The sequence below is a fragment of the Nelumbo nucifera genome, chromosome 2, assembly GCF_055504915.1.
Source record: "Nelumbo nucifera cultivar China Antique chromosome 2, China Antique-T2T, whole genome shotgun sequence".
Lineage (NCBI taxonomy): Eukaryota > Viridiplantae > Streptophyta > Magnoliopsida > Proteales > Nelumbonaceae > Nelumbo > Nelumbo nucifera.
The window spans coordinates 110,886,386-110,905,616 of NC_142650.1; the positions used below are offsets into that span (position 1 = coordinate 110,886,386).

A 19,231-nucleotide genomic window follows, 5' to 3' on the forward strand; every position below is an offset into this window, starting at 1 on the left:
AAACGAACCATATGAAAGAAGTTGGGAAGTTTTCTTGTCTGGAATTGATCTTTCGTGCAACTAATTAATAGGTCACTTCCCGTATGAAATTGGAGACATAAAGGGAATCCGTGCATTGAACCTATCCCACTATATATGAACCACAATCAAACTGAGTTCTTTTTTTTTTCACTTTGTGAAGAAAATTATTTATTCATTTCTACTGAGAAAATCTTTTTTTTTTTTCAAAATAATCTAGATGAAGTCCTTATTATGCTCAATTTTGGAACCCCTACATAAACATGGTTCAAAATATAGAGCCATAAAAATCAAAGGCAACCATGTATGTAAATTGCTATGACTTGAAGTTATGTACTTCTATATGGCCTCACAATTTAAGGATCTGCCCAAATATACAGTGATTAATTAAATTACTCAAATCTAGTTGAACCACCGGTGGATGAAATTCATGCGTGTAGCTTTTGCTGCATCAACTCTATGTGTACAATTCGACAATAACTGACTCAATCATTCACTAATTCCCCTATTAATTACTTATTTTATAACTAACCAAATTTACCCTGTATCTTTTTTTGAAATTCAAATTGATATTGTAACTGACAACTGTATATATTTGGTTTCAATTACAATCAATCTAGTGAGAGAAAATCCTTTTTTTCTATACTGTCCAGTTTTTGCATTCTTCCTAACCTGGTATCAGAGCTCTCGTATCAGGGCTCTCATGGTACAAGGAAGCACCTCCTCTACAGCAACCACTGTAGCATATGGATCAATGAGTGCACTTAGTCCATCAAACAAGGGCAACATTGCACACCTTCTTCCCATCAAGTTGAGCGGGAACAACTTTAATCAATTGAAGGCTCAGCTCATGCCAATTTTCAGAATTCACCAACGATTGGGATATATTGATGGTATGAACCCCTGCCCTCCTCATTATGTTAGGAACCCTGTCCCTAGAACTGATACTGAAGACACAGTGAGTGTCAATCCTACTTATACTTGGCAACAAAATTATCGAATGATATTAAGTTGGATCATTGCCTCCCTCACTGAATCCACTATCGCACATGTTGTTAGTTGTTCTACATCCTATGATGCGTGGCAGAAACTTACTCAGACATATTCCTCATCCTCTCGTGTGAGAATTCAACTATTGAGACTTCAATTAGCAAATCTCAAGAGTGGATCTACGAGTTGTACTGAGTACCTTCAGAATGTCATATCATTGCTAATAATCTTGCAGCAATAGACAAGCCAATGTCTAATGAAGATCTCATTTTGGCCGCTCTAGGAGGCCTTGGCCCTAAGTATGGACCATTTGTTACATCTGTCACTACAAGAGCAGATCCTCTTTCCTTTGATGATTTTTGTGGTATGCTTCTTAGTTAAGAAATTCGTTTGAATGATCTTCAACCTCACAACTCATCAGATCTTCAAATACCATCAATTAATGCAGCTACAATGTCCTATCAAGGTTCACACTGTGGTCATAACAATTATAAAGCAAAACAAGCCCCATGAGCTTGGCTTCACCGTCTTAGCAATTTTCTTCAAGCACATGGATTTGTTGGATCTAAAACTAATTCTTCACTCTTGGTTTACCACAATGGAGGCACTCTCATTTATTTTTTGGTGTATGTCGATGATTTCCTTTTCACGAACAATGACACTTCAGCAATTAACTCCCTCTTGCAGTCCCTTGGTTCTACCTTTGCTTTATGGGAACTTGATCAACTCAATTATTTTTTAGGTGTTGAACCCACCTACAATCCTAATACACCAGGGATTTTCTCCAACGGACTAAAATGGCTGAATCTAAGGCTATCCAAACACCCATGTCTCCTTCTACCACTTTAACTTGCACATCTGGTTCAGCTCTCCCTGATCCGACAGAATACAGGAGCATTGTTGGTATGTTATATAGCCTTATCAGGCTTCGCATTCAAAAATGGTGCATTTTCGAGTTTCCTCTACTACTAGCATGAGTTGAGATTAGTTCAACTCTCTAGCAACAACTTAAAGGGGGAGTTTCCTATTTGGTTGCTAGAAAAAAATACCAAATTACAAAGCCTAAATCTAATGAATAACTCCTTTACATGCCCTCTTGTTTTTTCTTCTCATCCTTGTCTAAATTTGTCTATTTTGATCATTTCCAACAATAACTTTTCTGATTCAATCCCAATAAATATCGATGTCATCTTTCCAAATTTGAGAACCTTAAAGCTATCACAAAATTGTTTTGAAGGAAAAATTCCTCCATCAATCGGTAATATGAAATCATTATGGACTTTAGATCTTTCCAGCAATAATTTATCAGGTCAAATTCCAGAGCACTTGGTCACGGGGTGCTCCATGTTAACGTTTTTCAAGTTTAATTTGTATTGAAAATAATTCCTACAATTACAAACCTAACTAATTTGATGTTGTTATACCTGGATCACAATCTCTTTGGTGGAAATCTTCCAGATAGCTTGTTGGATGGTTTTAATTATTTGTCTGAATTAGATATCAGTCATAACAACATATCCGGTCCACTACCTAGATGGTTGGGAAATTTATCAAGTCTTGAGTCTCTTGTTATGCGTAATAATCATCTTGAAGGATCAATTCCAAGTGAGTTTTGTCAACTACATTTGCTCAGATATTTGGATCTCTCTGAAAACAATATCCAGGGCTCGATTCCTTCTTACTTTAGCTCACAATATTTGGAACATGTGCATCTTCAGAAAAATATGTTGGAAGGACCAATGACAAATGCATTCTCAAATAACACTTCCTTGGTGACATTGGGCATTAGGGATAACCACTTAAATGGTGGAATTCCAGAATGGATTGGTGGGCTTTCATCCCTAAATGCCCTTATTTTGAAAGGGAATCAATTTGAAGGTCAAATTCCAGTTCAATTGTGCGAGTTGAAAAATCTCAACATAATGGACTTCTCTCACAACTTTCTCTCAGGTTCGATACCTTCTTGCTTAAATAACATCACATTTGAAGGAGAATCAAGTTCATATGGAAGAAACTTAGAAGTGGTGCTTACTGAATTGGAAAATGTTCATATATATTCATATAAAAGTATGTTAATTGGATATAGAAATTATTTGAGTGATGAAAAGGTCATGGTGGAAGTAGAAGTGGAGGTCACAACAAAATTCCAGTACGAAACTTACAAGGGTGTTGTTCTTGAGCTCATGTCTAGAATTGATCTCTCTTGCAACAAATTAGTAGGCAATATCCCACTTGAAATTGGAGATTTAAGTGATATTCTTGCATTGGACCTGTTGCACAACTATTTAAATCAAATCCCACCAAACTTTTCAAATCTGAGAAAAATAGACCTTTCCTACAACAATTTGACGGGAATGATCCCTCCTCAGATGATTGAGCTAAACTCTTTGTCAAATTTCAATGTGGCTCATAACAACCTATCCGGAAGGACTCCAGAGAGAAAAGGACAATTTGCAACATTCGGGGAAACTCGTTATGAGGGCAACCCTCTTCTTTGTGGAGAACCCTTAAAGAAGAATAATTGCACAAACAGTTCTAAGGCACCACCATCTATGCAAACAACTCCTGATGACATGGACATGGACAGCTTTGTTGTAAGCTTTATAGCTTCTTATATAACAGTGTTGTTGGGTTTGGTGGCAGTCTTCTACATAAACCCCCATTGGCGACAAGTTTGGTTTTATCTAATTGATGTTTGTATTACCTCTACTTATTACTTTGTTATGGACAATATCCACAAACTGCTATCTTTTTCTTATTAATTAACAATTGTATATTCAGTTTTTTTCTTTTTTTTTTTGAGAAAGTATTATTTCATTGCTCCAAATAGGAATTCCGTTTGGTGAAATGGAATTAACCAGAGCTCGGGGTTTATCAAAAGAAAAGAAAATTTAGAATTCATCAGTACATCTTGGATCGTATTCTCTTTGAATGTGATTTGCTGGGTGCGTACCCTCAAATTCCTCAAGTGTCTATCGCTTGTAATTACCAATTAAGAAAGAATTGGTTAAGTCTACTCCCTAGAATTCCCCTCCAAACCTAAAATTTGTTGATTTTCTTCTATTGTTTCACATTCTTTTTTATTTTTCTGTTTTATGTGTTTTCTAAAAAACCATCAAGGTAATTTCAATCACTTGCGCGAGCACTTAATGTTAGGCATCTCTGTGCATCAGTATCCTGTAGGGTTCTTCGAGTGACAAAAGATTCTTTATAAACCCAGACCTTATTGCAGCATCGGCTACCAAATTAATTAACCTTCATGGAGCACTACCCAAAGAAGGCAGCCAAACCAAAGCATAGCAACTTTAATATCCCTTACACATAAAAAGTACTTCCTGCCAAAAACTATCAACGTGCTGTTGTGCTATGTCATGCTGGCCCATGGGTTTTGAACCCCCGGCCCAGCACTGTATGAGTCTCTGTGCCGAGTCTGACATGGTGCATTTGTCATTGTGCCATATCAAGTTGTGCCAAGCCATACCGGGACATGGGCAACTTGATTCGATTTACACCTCTAACTATCATGCAATCATAAACCCGTTTTAGTAGTTTGGGCTTCCAGTTTGATAACAAGAGTATGTAAATGAGCCCGTTGAAGCCATACAATAAGCCAAAGTGTGAAATACACAGAAATAATTATACCACAAACTTTCAAGGCTTTTGGAAGTCTATTGGCCCGTCGACAAAACTTCGATTCAATAAATAAGAAAGAAGCCCGCTGTAACATACATGACCCCAAGTGTTATTTCGTTGCTCCAAATAAGAACTCAGTTTGGGGAAATCGAATTAACCAATTAACAATTCAAAATACTCCCATCAGTCTTAATTTGAACAGTCTGTTGACCAATTAAAAGTTTTCTCTTATGTAAGCAAGGATTTATACATACATACATATAAGTATACCTAATTATGCATAGAGAATGTTTTTTTTTTTAAATAAGGCAATTAGTCAAAACAAAAATTGCATTAAAAGGAGAAAGAGATATACAAAAAGTAACAGCCAACAATAAAAAATTAAAGTGGACGCTCAAAGTTATACAAATAAAACAGAAAAGACCACCTACCTAAGCTTAAGAACCAGGAAAAAAACTACTGAACCATCACGATAGGACCGACAGAAGAAAACCATCCAAGAACCACAACTCACCCAACAAGGGTCCCAAGAGTAGACAAAACCAGCTATACTCATTTACAGGAGTGAGTATTTGATTTATTAAATTGATTAAAATTGAACCAATAAATAGAATTTTTTAATCAAATTTGTAAAATGAAAAATCGAACAAATTGAATTGAGGAAAAATCAACATAATCAAAAATGAAATTTTCGTTTTGGTTTTTTCACTATTTTGGTTAACAATGTTTCAATTCTGAAAACCAAAACCAAAATTTCTAAAATATGAATTAATTGAACTGAAATAATTGCAAATTGCTGAAACTTTTCTTGAAGTTTCTGACCGTTGCTTAAATACCCCCTGAAGTTTGGTAATTTCAATCACATCCCTTGAACTTTATGACAGTTGCAAGTAGACCCTCTCTGTTCGAATCTTCTAAGAAAAGATATGAAAATGTCTAAAATACCATGCAGTTATTATTGGGGCTGGTTCCTACAGAAAAAACAATTCAGACTTTATAAGAAAAAGAAAAAGAATTTACAGGTGCAACTTTTCCTTTGTGTGTGGTTGATACAAAGGTTAAATTTGAAAAATAAATCAATTTTGAAAAAGAAATCGAAAAAACTTGGGGTGGTGATTAATATAAAGAAAAAGTTTATAAATAAACATTTTGGTCAAAAGTAACTATATGGGTATTTTTGTGTCATGCTGTGCCAGGCCACTATGCGGGCGTGCCAACATGCCATGCTAGGCCATGGGTCATGCTATCATAGCCCACATTCTCGTGCCATGCCATGCTAGCTTATGGGCCTTAAAACCCGAGCCTAGCATGACCTAGGGATATGGGTCAGGCCGTGACATGGCCCGGTTGCTACAATGACCAGGCTTGCTTAGCACAATCCATATCGTGCTGGGTCATACTAGCCCATGGGTGGCACAGCCCACTTTAATTGGTATTTGCCACAGATGAATATTTGGTAAGCTAAGTGTTACTACCACTAGGGTACATAGTGGCAATCTGTAATTTACCCACGTATAAATGATCCATAGGATATGTGACACTACACCATATACCATACATGTCAATTTGGCATGCACATGTGGCATCAAAGTCCAAACACAACCCCCCTTACGGAAAGAAAATAAAATTTAAGTTAAAGTGAATTAATCTTGCCAAACAAGAAAAGAAAAAGTAGGGCTGAAACGGATTGGATCGGATTCAGCAAAGGGTATATTTGATCCGATCCAATGAGAAATCTGAATGATCCGATTCCAATAACAATCCATAGGATTTTCAAGAACATGATTGGAATTCGAAATTGGATACCTTATCAGATATCCAATTCGAATCCGATCTGATTAGAATTGTAATAAAAAATTTTGTGATATAATATGAATACTATATTATAATATATATATATAATTATATAAATAATATGTAAAATATCTATATGTCATATACATATAATATATAATATTTTATAACTAACAGATTGGATCGGGGTATATCTGAATTCGATCTGTTAACTAAACAAATCGAATTTTCCAGTCCGATCTGATTTGTTAGGATCAATGGAGGTATCCAAATTCGGCTCTTATCGGATCAGATTCAGATTCAAATTGGATCTGATCCGACTTATTTACTTTCCTAAGAATATATATATATATATATATATATATATATATATATATGTAGGGCTGCAAGTCGGTCTGGGTTAGGTCAGGTTGGGGCCAACCCTAGCCTAACCCTAAGTTCTAAACCCCAACCCTAACCCTAATCCAACCCGATATATCTAACCCTAACCCTAACAAAGTTCCTTCAACCCTAATCCAACCCAACCCAAAATTCAGCTTGGATTGGCTCAGGTTGGGCCCAACCCAACCTTCTTCGCATTCCTTAAAATCTTGTAGAACTTGTCAATCGCATATTTTAACTCAAATTTCACTACATATATTGATCTATGTTTTATTAGTGTTTGTTTGTTGATGTTTTTATTAGTTCTTTTAGTAAAAAAAAGAAAAAAAAGAAAAGTAAGCATTTGAAATGACTAGTTTATTATGAGTTATGACTTATAGGTAGAAAAGGGCTGAGAGGAGAGGAAGAATAAAATATGTTATTAGGGTTTTAGTCTTTTGGATTGGGATTAAGTTAAGTGATTATCTTTAAGACATGATAATATGTGATGGGGCTAAACAACTATTATGCATCTAAGCAAATCTGTGTATGGTATATCATATATAATATATGTATTTATATATGACATGTATTATGGAGTTGGGTTCAGGTTGCCCAAGGGGTCAACCCTAATTCAACTCAAAGTAAAGTTGGGTTCATGAATTTCAACCCTAGCCCTAACCCGAACATCAGCTTGGCTAAACTCAACCTGACTTCTAAGTTGCAGCCTTATATATGTGTTGTATAGGAGAAAATTCTAAAACATAATACTGCATTTGGTTTGATAAAAGTAAGAGAGAAATAGAAATTTGAAGTAAAGGTCATAAGAATTTTATGAAAGTTTTAACCTCCATTTTCTGTTTCTCTTATTTCCTATCAAACCAAACATAATCTAAAGGCTTATATAGCGAAAAGGGCTGAGAGGAGAGGAAGAATAAAATATGTTATTAGGGTTTTAGTCTTTTGGATTGGGATTAAGTTAAGTGATTATCTTTAAGACATGATAGTATGTGATGGGGCTAAACAACTATTATGCATCTAAGCAAATCTGTGTATGGTATATCATATATAATATATGTATTTATATATGACATGTATTATAGAGTTGGGTTCAGGTTGCCCAAGGGGTCAATCCTAATTCAACTCAAAGTAAAGTTGGGTTCATGAATTTCAACCCTAGCCCTATCCCGAACATCAGCCTGGCTCAAATCAACCTGACTTCTAAGTTGCAGCCTTATATATGTGTTGTATGGGATAAAATTCTAAAACATAATATTGTATTTGGTTTGATAAAAGAAAGAGAGAAATAGAAATTTGAAGTAAAGATCATAAGAATTTTGTGAAAGTTTTAACCTCCATGTTCTGTTTTTCTCTTATTTCCTATCAAACCAAACATAATCTAAAAGCTTATATAGCGAAAAGCAATGGATAAAACAGAAATTCTTATTAAAATACATATAATCCTCCAACACCCAGTCCCATAGTACCGGTAGATTTCATCTCGGTATTCCAACTCTCCATTTTACTTCAAACAGTTCAACAGTAAGAAAAAATAGATTGGAAACCTTCAAAAAATAATTTAATATCACACACATACAAACCAACCCTTCCGAAAGAAGAAAACCCTACCTGGAGGGAAATCTCTCTCCTCCCCACGCCTCCCAACAGAGAGAAAAGTGAACCGATCACTCAAAAAACATAATAAAATTTGGACTCACATAACTATTGTGGTCCCCAACTCCTATCTAACAACTAACATAAAACATCTACTCAGAAAATATCATAAAACTAATTGATCTTCAATAGTTTTCAATAGTTATTGGAATAATGTTTTTTGAAAAATGTATTAATTTTAAAAAGTATTTCTTAAAATTTAATAATTTATATTTTATTGTCCATTAAAAGTTAATCACAATTCATTTTCTTTTATTTTCAAATATAAATTAATCAATAATTTTCTAAAAATGTTATACTTTATCAAGAATTTTATGAAAGTGAAATAGTTTATCTTTTTTTTTCAACAATTTTATAAAAATGTAATAATTTTTTGACAACTGAATTATTGATATTTTATTTTTCAATATAAATTATTGAATAAATTAGTCAAAAAACTAATTATGTTTTAATTTTGGTAAATTATTAATTTGTCATAATTAATCAATATTAATTTACAGAAATTAATTTTTATTAAATTGATAAAATTAATAATTTTCAATAAATTGTCATAATTAACCAATATTAATTTACCGAAATTAATCTTTTTGGTAAATTACATATTTTTATTAATTAAATTTTTGTTAAATTGATTTTACAGAATTACCGAAACTAATCTACAAACTTTAGTTACCAAATTTACCTAGAATAGTATTTCTAAATTAGTTACGAAACTGGAAAAAAAGAGCTTAGCACAATTAATTACAAACCTATCAAAATTAATTTTTCCAAATTCACCAATATTAATTTTGTAAATTAACAAAATTGTATTATATTAGTTTTCTCTAAGATTACCAAAATTAATAAAATAATGGTTTTACAAAACTATCAAATTTATTGATAATAAGATCTTGAACGCCTTCCCCTTCCATTACTTCTAACTTGGTCAAAGAACACCGATCATTAAGGACAAAAGTTTGAACCTTTCAGTTCAGGTGTGTTCGGTTTGTTATAGAGTTCCGTTTTCTTAGCATCTATCCATTGCAAAGAATCAACAAATTATCTCTCTCTCTCTCTCTCTCTCTCTCTCCTCAATCGACGCATCAAGCCTTAAGGCCCTTAACACCAAAGGTAGGGAACCCTTGAAATTTCTCACCACGATTCCACTCTCATCTTTCATGTCCATTCATCGTAGGTAAGGCCAAAAGCTCTAGGTTCATCCTATCTTTCTTTACCAACTAAATTCTATTGTTCTACTATTACTATTTTTCCTTTATGTATGAATTGCAAATTCTATAATGTATTATTTTAATGTGCTTTTGCTATTATTTTAAACTAATATATTGTTTGCAACTCTGTCTAGACTTTTTTGTTCATAAAGCTAAATTTAGATGATTCATGTCATGAATATGAAGCAATTACTCTTCTTGATGCACTTTAAGTTATATTTGGTTTGATAGGTAATAAGAAGGAAACAAAAAGCTGAGAGACATCATAGGCATTCAATCACTAGAGAGAGAGAGAAAAAAAAGCCGATGCAAATAAATATTTTATGAATTTTTAATAATAAGTTTGTCATTCTCAATATAGATCTTTCTTCCCATCCTCACACAGACACCATCATCATGGCACCACACAAAAATCTATGTATCTATTCCAAAATTTATGATAGCTGAAAGACAAGGTATTGAATATGCTTCGACCAATCAAATTGCCCCCTTTAACATTAATCTACATGAGACTCCAAAATCCTCATTGTAATTTTAATATTTATTTTATTTTATTATTTTAATTCCCTAATTAACGATACCATCTCATTGAATCACTCGTAAAACCTGGCCCTTTCCTAAAATTTCTCTTATACTATCTCTTCCACATATTTTTTTCTAAAGCATCTCTTAAATATTAACTTACATCCCCAATGGACTATCTAACCTCTCTCTCTCTCTCAATCTCTTTCCACTAGGGATTCGAGCTAACCCGAGCCGAATATCTGGCTATTCGAGCTCAGCTTGGTCATAAATTATCAGGCAAAAGCTTGGTTTGAACTAGTGACTTGAGCTCGAGCTTGGCTCAAATCAAAAGGTAGGAAGTTCATGCTCGAGCTCGGTTGCCTCTGATTGTAAAGCCGAGGTGTTGATATGAGCTGCCAAGCCGAGGTCTCCCTCAGCTGATGATGTACCGAGCCGAGGTCTCCCTTAGTTGTCGAGGTACCAAGCCGAGGTCTCCCTTAGTTGCCGAGGTACCGAGCTGAGGTCTCCCTTAGTTGCCAAGGTGCCGAACCGAGGTCTCCCATAGTAGCTGAGGTGCCGAGCCGATGTCTCTCCTTCAGTAGTTGAGCCGAGGTGACACCTTATGTACATGTACTCGACTAGGCTCACGAGCCTTACGAGCCGAGCTATATTAAGCTCGAGCTCGGCTCGATTAGCAAACAAGCCCATATGGTAGGCTCGAATTCAGCTTGAAGCTCAATTTAGACCGAGCCGAGCCAATCTTTTCATGAGCCGAGCTCGAACAGCTCGTGAACAGCTCGGCTCGTGGCCATCCCTACTTTCCACCTTCCCAGTATAGTGTATAATTTAAACTTTAAAAATTTAAATAAGATAAATCAAATATATCTTTTATGCTAATAAGAAAAAGTAGATAATAAAATAAGATAGATCATAAAAGCAAAGTAATAAAAGGTAGTAATTGATTATAAAATCTTATTATAATTAAAATAGCGGTAAAAGGCTTAAACATAATAGGTCTTTTATCCTTCATTTTCTTCCAAATTTTCAAAATATACCTTGAAAACTCATGTGGATTATTAGCATACTAGTAAAAAATGCCGAACAAAATTTCTAATCTAGCACAATCTTATTAATGGCAACGGGTGATGGACTACAAAGAGTAAAGGTATATAAGACTAGGGGTGTAAATGGATCGGATCACGATTTGATTCGATCCAAAATCTGATCTTATTTTGATGGATTCAGATATACTCTCATTGGATTTTCAAATCAGAATCGCCCCCATCCAATCCAAATAGATTCAAATCTGATCTTATTTTGCAAAAGCAAAAGCCAAGAAGAAAGACAAGAAATTAGCACATGTTTCTCACTCATTGTCCAAAGATGAAGTTTTTGAAGGACCTAGAAATGGAAGACCTAATACCAGTCTAGACCATTTGATGTGAGTTCTTGTACCAATGAACTTATTCGTGCAAAACAAATGGCCATTAAGAGATTCAAAGCACAAAGTGAGATGGTCATTGACAGTCTTCATTGGCTGATTACTGCATGGGAAGAATGGAAAGAATTAGTAGTTGTAGGTGTTCACTTAAGCCTCAACTTTGTAGTGAGTAGATATCATTGGAAATAAATAACCCTTCCCTCCTCTCTCACTATTTACCATCATACTTGTATTAAATTAAGACTCAATAACTCTTATTCTACTTATTCAATGACTTAAACATTAAACATAAACACACTATAACTAGACAAATTAGACCCTACCATTGGATTCCATAGGAAAATACAAACATATCCCCAATGTCCAAAAATACGAAAACACAAAATTTCACAAAATTCCAATTCTGACTCTTCAACTTCTACATTAGACCAACTCCTTTGGTACAAACTGATAGGACTGGTCATTTTTTATTTGTTTAAAAGAATTATAAAGTAGAATTTGATTAAATCTGAATCCGATCTAGTTTTGCATGATCTGAACCTAAGCAGATAACCTATATCTGATTGGCCGGATTCAAATTTCAATTTGTGGCTGGACCCAATTTGAATCTGACCCGATAAAACCATAGACCCAAGTATAAGTCAATGAAGAATGAACTAATGATGGGATAGGAAAAGTTTAAGGAATATTTTAGGACTATAGAAAGTGTTAAGAGGGGTTAGAAAGGTTTTAGTGTGAAAACAAAAGAGATCTAAAACAAATTGACAGAAACCAAACGTCAGTTCTTGGTGGTGGCTTTCTTCTCCCATTGATGGGTCCAATGTCTAATTTGAATAGAGCCCGGGTTCCATCTACGATCTCCTTTTTCTTGTAGACTGTGATTTCTGGCAGGATTCTAATGATTGACCATCTCATTCATAGAGGGATGGCTATTGATTATGTTTGTTTGCTATGCAACCAAGCAAGGAAGTCATTCAACCACATATTCATACAAAATGATCCATCTTGGGGTGCATGGGTGTACATTCTAAGTCTTTTTAGTAGGGTTTGGGTGATCCTAGAAGATTACATATGCTTTTATCTTGTATGTAGGTGAAAGGTTTCAGTGTGAAGGAAAATCTTTTGGAAATCAGAAAGTACTCCCTTTTGCTATATGCTGGTCATTCTAGGAGAGTGGAGGGTCTTTAAACATAAGGTTTTAGGCCTCATTGGATAGATTATTGAATAACCTATAAAGACACTAAAATAACACAAAATAATTTTGAAAATAGGATGAAAAAAAATGTAACATGGTTGCAATGGGCCCCTACAAGTGGTTTTAGGCCTTTATGTGCTTGGAGTAGACTATTGTGATTATTAATTCTTTAGAGTGGTTTAAGGAGTGTATTAATCAATTCTTGAGGTTGAATCTATAGCCATTTCATTCTCATTCTATTATGTATTTTTAGGTGATAACTATGATCCCATCCTATTATTTTGTGATTGGTTTTTTGTAGTGTTGGTGAATTGAAAAAGCTTTTGTTTGACAGGGATGCATATAATTAATTCTTGCTATCACTTAATCAAGTGAGAACACAAAACAATGTAAGTTGCAAAGTTCACTTTTTATGTTTGTGTGGCCACATTAAAACTCCTTGGAATTTTTCACATATTTCTTGTTATACATGGCAAAAGAGAGAAAGAGGACCACCCTTTTGGTGATGATTGGGTGGCACCATCTGGGTTGCCACATTTCTTCTTAAAACAACATGAAAAACCATGATTGTTGCATGTTCTTAAGGTAAGAACCATGCAACATGTAATTAAATGGTTAAAGATCTTTTGTTTTTGAAAAATTATAGTTACTAATGGATGCAACAAGCACCCAATAAAGATTCAAGCAAGCTTGTAGAAGGTTTAAATTGAAGACTCTTGACAAGGGCAAATGCCTCATGCAAATGACTTGTTCGGCCAAGAAGGTTATCCAAGCAAGAGTAGTGCTCCACCCCTAGCTGCATGCCATGTTTTGCAATATAATTAAAAAGCATCCGACCTTTGCCCAATAAGCTTGCATGGCTGCAAACTGACAAAATACTAACAAATGTAATGTCATCAGGTCCAACTCTAGAGTTCATCTGTGAGAAAAGAGAAAGTTCAACTTCACCATTACCATGCATCCCATATGCATTGATAATTACACTCCAAGATATGGAATGATTCATAGCTTAAAAATCAAATAACTTTCTTGCAATAAAAGTGTTTCCACATCTGGAATTTAAATCTATAAGGGTGTTGTAAATTAGTATGTTTCAAAACCTTTGAAAATATGTAAGTAATTATGCATTGTGAGAGATTATGACTTCTTAATTGAAGATGCATTGAGATCAAGGTCAAGATTGTTATATGGTTAGGTTCAACTTCTATTTGAAGCAATTCACAAAATGTGGCAACTGCATTTTGGGAAATTTTGCTCTCGACATGCACAACCATCATAGTATTCCACATAGAAATGTTGCTCTCATGGAATAACTCACCCAGCTATTAAAGTATTCAATGAAACCACATTCCTTATTGCCATCTTATGGAATAACTCAAGGGAAGAAGAAAGTTGTTCACAATCACAATAGCAAGTTAATAGTGAATTTAATATATTATTTAATTATTTCTTTTACAAAAAGATCCCCATTTCCTATTCAACCAAAGGTGTTAACATTTCACAGGCCTTCCTCCCTCCAACTTAGCTACTGTTAGATTTTAGAGAAGACCAATAAAACATTGCATTGTTTGAACATTGTAATTACATCATATTTATAGACTAAAAAAAACCAAACCTATTCAAACTCATACTTAAACTCTTAGACTCGACATAGGACTCTATGTAGTCTATCTCAATCCATCTCAAACTCTATCATAACATAACAAACCCAATCCATATCCTTAATATGCCCCCTCAAACACATGGGGATCAATGATCATCATGTGTTTGACCAAAAAATATTGTAAGTTGATGATGATGGTTTCCAACCCTTCAAATCTTGATGTAATTCAAAGGATGTTTAAAATACAATATTACTTCAACCTTTCTGCAATGATGATGATGTGTTTGCATCTCCCAACTATAATATGATGTGGTAAGGAGCTGATGATGTGCATATATTCAAAACTTGAAGTTGTAGTGATGACAATGTGGAAAGCAATTCAGTTGTGAAAATGGTGTGGCAAGTAATGGATGACTGGTTATGACAATCGCATATCATAATGACAAGAACCTATTGCTTCTTCAAAATGAAAAGAGCCTCTATGGGATTGTATTGGTATGAAATTGGGCCAATATAGGCCAGATTGAAGTTAGGCCAAAACAAGCTACCAATATACCTCATTGGGTCAACTAAAATGCCTCAACAAGTTGGCTTTTGGAGTCTATCTAAAATGGGCCAACAATGGCCATATATGAATAGAAATAGAGAGGTAGACAAGTATAAGAGAGAGAAGAGAGAGGCAAAGAAGGTAAATTGTGTAGAAAGAAGTCCAATAAGAGAGTAGATAAGAGGTATATACACGAGGATGAATCATCAATGAAACAGTAGGAGTGTAAGAAAGGGTAGGAGAAGGGGTAAATCTATTTTTGAGGATGATATGATTGAAGATCCCAGTAGAAAAGAGTCGATGAGGGTAATGTCAGATGCAAAAGATGTCCGAACCAATAAGATCTAAAGTTATGTTGGAATAGGGGCTTGAAATCTGATAAGTGAGTTTGCCTTTAAAGTCTATAAATAGAAAGATGGGAGAAACTGAAAGTAAAACTAAAAATAGAACTAGAAGAATAAGGATAGCAACAATATTAAGAATAAAGGAAACTAAAAAAAGTGACTGAATGGGAAACATAACAAGTAAACAGAGAGAGTAGACCTGGAGGGTGGCTAAGATTCTAACCACTCACCGGAAACATAGGATGCATGGTGGGAGGCCTCTAGGTTCAGACCTTTGGCTCTGATACCATGTTAGACTTCAGAGAAGACCAATAAAACATTGCATTGTTTGAATATAGTAATTACATCATATTTATAGACTAAAACAGACCAAACCTATTCAAACTCATACTTAAACTCTTAGACACTACCTACGACTCTATGTATTGTATCTCAATTCATCTCAAACTCTATCACAACATAACAAACCCAATTCATATCCTTAATAGATACAAATGACCACCGTCTCCTACAAGGTTACACCAGTTTGGTTAGTTGTCCTTCCCCTATATCCCTCTCATCTTCATTTTCTTTCTCTTCTCCCCTTTTTTCTCTTCTTCCACTCCCTCTTCCCCCTCCCTTCTCTTCTTTCTTCCCTTCATCATCATCATCATCATCATCATCATCATCATGTTCTTCTTCTTCTTCTTTTTCTTCTTCTAATAATAATAATAATAATAATAAAATAATAAGGGAAAAATTATAAATTTTGACTGAGTCCAAATCTTGTTTCTAGTTGAACCAAACAATAATCCAATTCTGATTCTTAGTAGAACCAAACAAGCTTCAAGAATAGGTGATTCTACTTTTGATTGTGGGGATTCTGATTCCAACCATAGGCACAAACCAAACAAACCTTTATATGCAGGACTGCACTCAAGTCAATTATTTTAACTTCAGATGAGTCCACGAGGAAAGGTCTATTATTGAAAGTTGAAAGTGATGCTAAAGTAACAGTAGACCATGATAATTAATGTGTAGAAAATAACTTGAATAATGGGCAGTATTGAATTCAAGCATTTTTCTTTGGAATGGGTCCACGCGGAATAGCTTATGGGGATCAGAATTATAATTTTGGGTTTTCCTCCATCTCATAAATTCTTATTGGTGTGTACAACTGTAAACAGTGTTAGGAGAGGAAATGTATCACAAAAGGGAGTAGTGGGGGGTTTAGAATAATGTATTCAAAAATCAATAAAAAATTATAAGTGGGAGCAAATCATAAATTTCTCTTATAAATTTTGAGAGGGTCATATGACCATTAATAAACACCAATAAACCATATCGATATTGCTGAATTTAGCTTCTATCAGGGCAAGTCGGTGCTCGCACCCTTCGAGCAGCCCCTTGCAACCTTGCATCGAGAATATTTTCCATGAAAAAAATCACATAACTATGGAGACATTCCCAACGCAAGGATATAAAGGCTGTTGGAACGGGCTTTGCCCTGACTGAAGCTAGTCTCGAAATTGCTTCTTTACTATTTACCTTCTTATGATCACTTGTTCTCAAAAGTCCTATAGTTTTATTTCATAATTTCATCCAAACAATCCATATAATGTCTCTGTTTTTGGTAAATAATAGATGATATAATATCAAGTCCCTCTAATGTACGAACCTTCAAAAAACTCCTTAATTGTGCATTAGATAAATTAAAAAAAAAAAATGGTAACTTGTAGATTGCCACCCAATATTAGGCTTATGTTTGGTCCTCAAAATTTATTTTGCAGCTAGACCCCTTTGGACTTATGGATTTCTGCACATTGCCCACTATTGGTGAATGGTGAGGTTGTAGGAAAGATAAAATTACTAAATTTCCCATCCATGATTGAATAGGCTGAGATTAAAAGCTATCAAAATGATGAAAATGGGCATTTTTTCGGTAAAAAATGGACATGCTCAAAAAAAAAGTTGTAATTCCAAACCTTTGTCAATGATTTCAGCACTATGCTTCCAAACCCTTGTCAATGAAGAAATAGAATTTAAGATCAAGGGTTTAAAAGCACAACGACCCAATTCAAAAGAAATATTGTGCTTTACCATGCCCATTTTCGTCATTTTATAGTTTTTCTGTCAGTCCATCAAGGCAATTTCATACATTGACATTTCACGATTCCATCAAACCAGTTAATGGAGTAGGGGCATCTGCCAAAATCCAAAATCTCACGCTTGTCGCTAAACAAGGTTCGGAGTGCTAAGTTTCAACAGCCCCAAAGTCAAGAGTTACAGTCTTTAATTTACCTAAAAAAAAATCCTTAATACTACAGGGACATTGCACATGAAGGTAGTAACCTAAATTTATATCACTTCTCCATTTGTTACGGTTGTGTTTGATTTGAAGGAAAAGGTAGGGAAAGGAAGGGAAAGGTAAGGAACCTATACAAGTTTTGTAAAGGTTTTCCTACCTTTCCCTACATTTTCCTTCGAACCAAGCACAACCTACAAGAAAAACAATATTTTTTCCTGACTGTCACAGCCTACTGTTATATGCATTCCAAAATTTAGCCAGCATAACCTAAACTAGCCAACATAGTCCTCAGCCTTATATTAAAGACTATATTTCATTAAATAAAAGCTAAACACCAGATTATAATAAGATAAGTATGTTTAACAATGAAGGAGTACAAGGGTAAACTAGGATTTTTGTTTCCAGAGAAAGGCCCAAAGCTAATAATCTTTGATGACCAGATGGAGGCAAAAGCAAGTAAATATGGGTAGGTGGGCCAAAATATGTGAGATTTAAATGGATATTGTGGGGAAGAAACCATTCACCTTTCAAGCAGTTAGTCCCAGATAAAAAGTGGGCTATTGTATTAGTTTAGCTTCCTTGTCAAATGAGAGAAATAAAACAGAAATGGTTGTTTCTCACTTAAGATATCATTCTTCTACTCACTGTGGTGTTGTTATTTTGGATGAATACTCCAGGTTCTTTAAAGGGGTTTCATGTTATAGTCTCCAAACTCGGAGATCAGCTATCTTTTCAGAAGTTCAAGCTTTTCTCATGGGACATTTAGGAAAAAAGATGAGTGAGAATCAAATTGTAGTGAAATCTGATTATGTGCAGCTAGTAAACATGAAACCACTACACACAATTAGATATTATCACAATTTTATCTTTTCATGTAATTTTACATGTTAGATTGATCATATCACACTATATGATTTACATGAGGTTACAACACAACAAACCCAATTTTATTGCTACGATTAACCCTGGCATGTATGGTGGATTCAAGCTGTCATGGTGGCAAGATGCTACAGCCATGAGAATCACATTGTATTGTGAACTTTTAGATCTGTAATGGAGGGTATGAGTTTCTCAGACCTCATGCAAATCAGGCCCAACTCAATTAAGGTTATAACATGATAGGCCTATCTTAAGTTGTCCATGTTTTGGGCTGAATTGCATTTTGCAATTGGGCTCAACTCAATACATGGGATGGCATTAAGTCATAAGAATGTTATGTCACAAAGTTATTTATTGGGCCCATTGTGTTATAGTGGTAATTAAGTCGAGCCCATTTACTTTTATGATATGTTATGTTGTTTAATTTGTTAAACTTGCTGAATATGTTGAATTTGTGACATGGGCCATAAGCAATTGACTATGTCAAGACTTAATGTGATTATTCTATGTATCATAGGTGGATGTACATCATTCCCATGATAATTTTAAGATAATTGAATGATATCCCTTGATGAATTGGCCTTTTATTAGGTTCCTCCCCAAGAGGGATCCTCTCATTGCCACTTACCTTTTGAACTAATCGAAAATCTAATTGGGAGTCACTAAGGCTAATTGGATCCTAGACCCACTTAGGATTGAATTAAGTTCCATCATATGTTTATTAGACTATCTTTGAAGGCCTTCCATCAATAGT

The 19,231-nt window shown here is 34.6% G+C and overlaps 1 long non-coding RNA gene across 2 annotated transcripts; it reads left to right on the forward strand.

Moving 5' to 3' along the window:
* The first annotated feature begins 9,550 nt into the window (after positions 1-9,550).
* LOC148802790 (uncharacterized) lies at positions 9,551-18,815 on the forward strand. Of its 2 annotated transcripts, none has more exons than XR_016082658.1 (3): positions 9,551-9,643; positions 13,152-13,206; positions 18,276-18,815. It is a non-coding gene; the product is annotated as an uncharacterized LOC148802790 (long non-coding RNA). The 2 variants fall into 2 exon arrangements; XR_016082659.1 differs by lacking the exon at positions 18,276-18,815 and adding an exon at positions 13,718-13,955.
* The last annotated feature ends 416 nt before the right edge of the window (positions 18,816-19,231 follow it).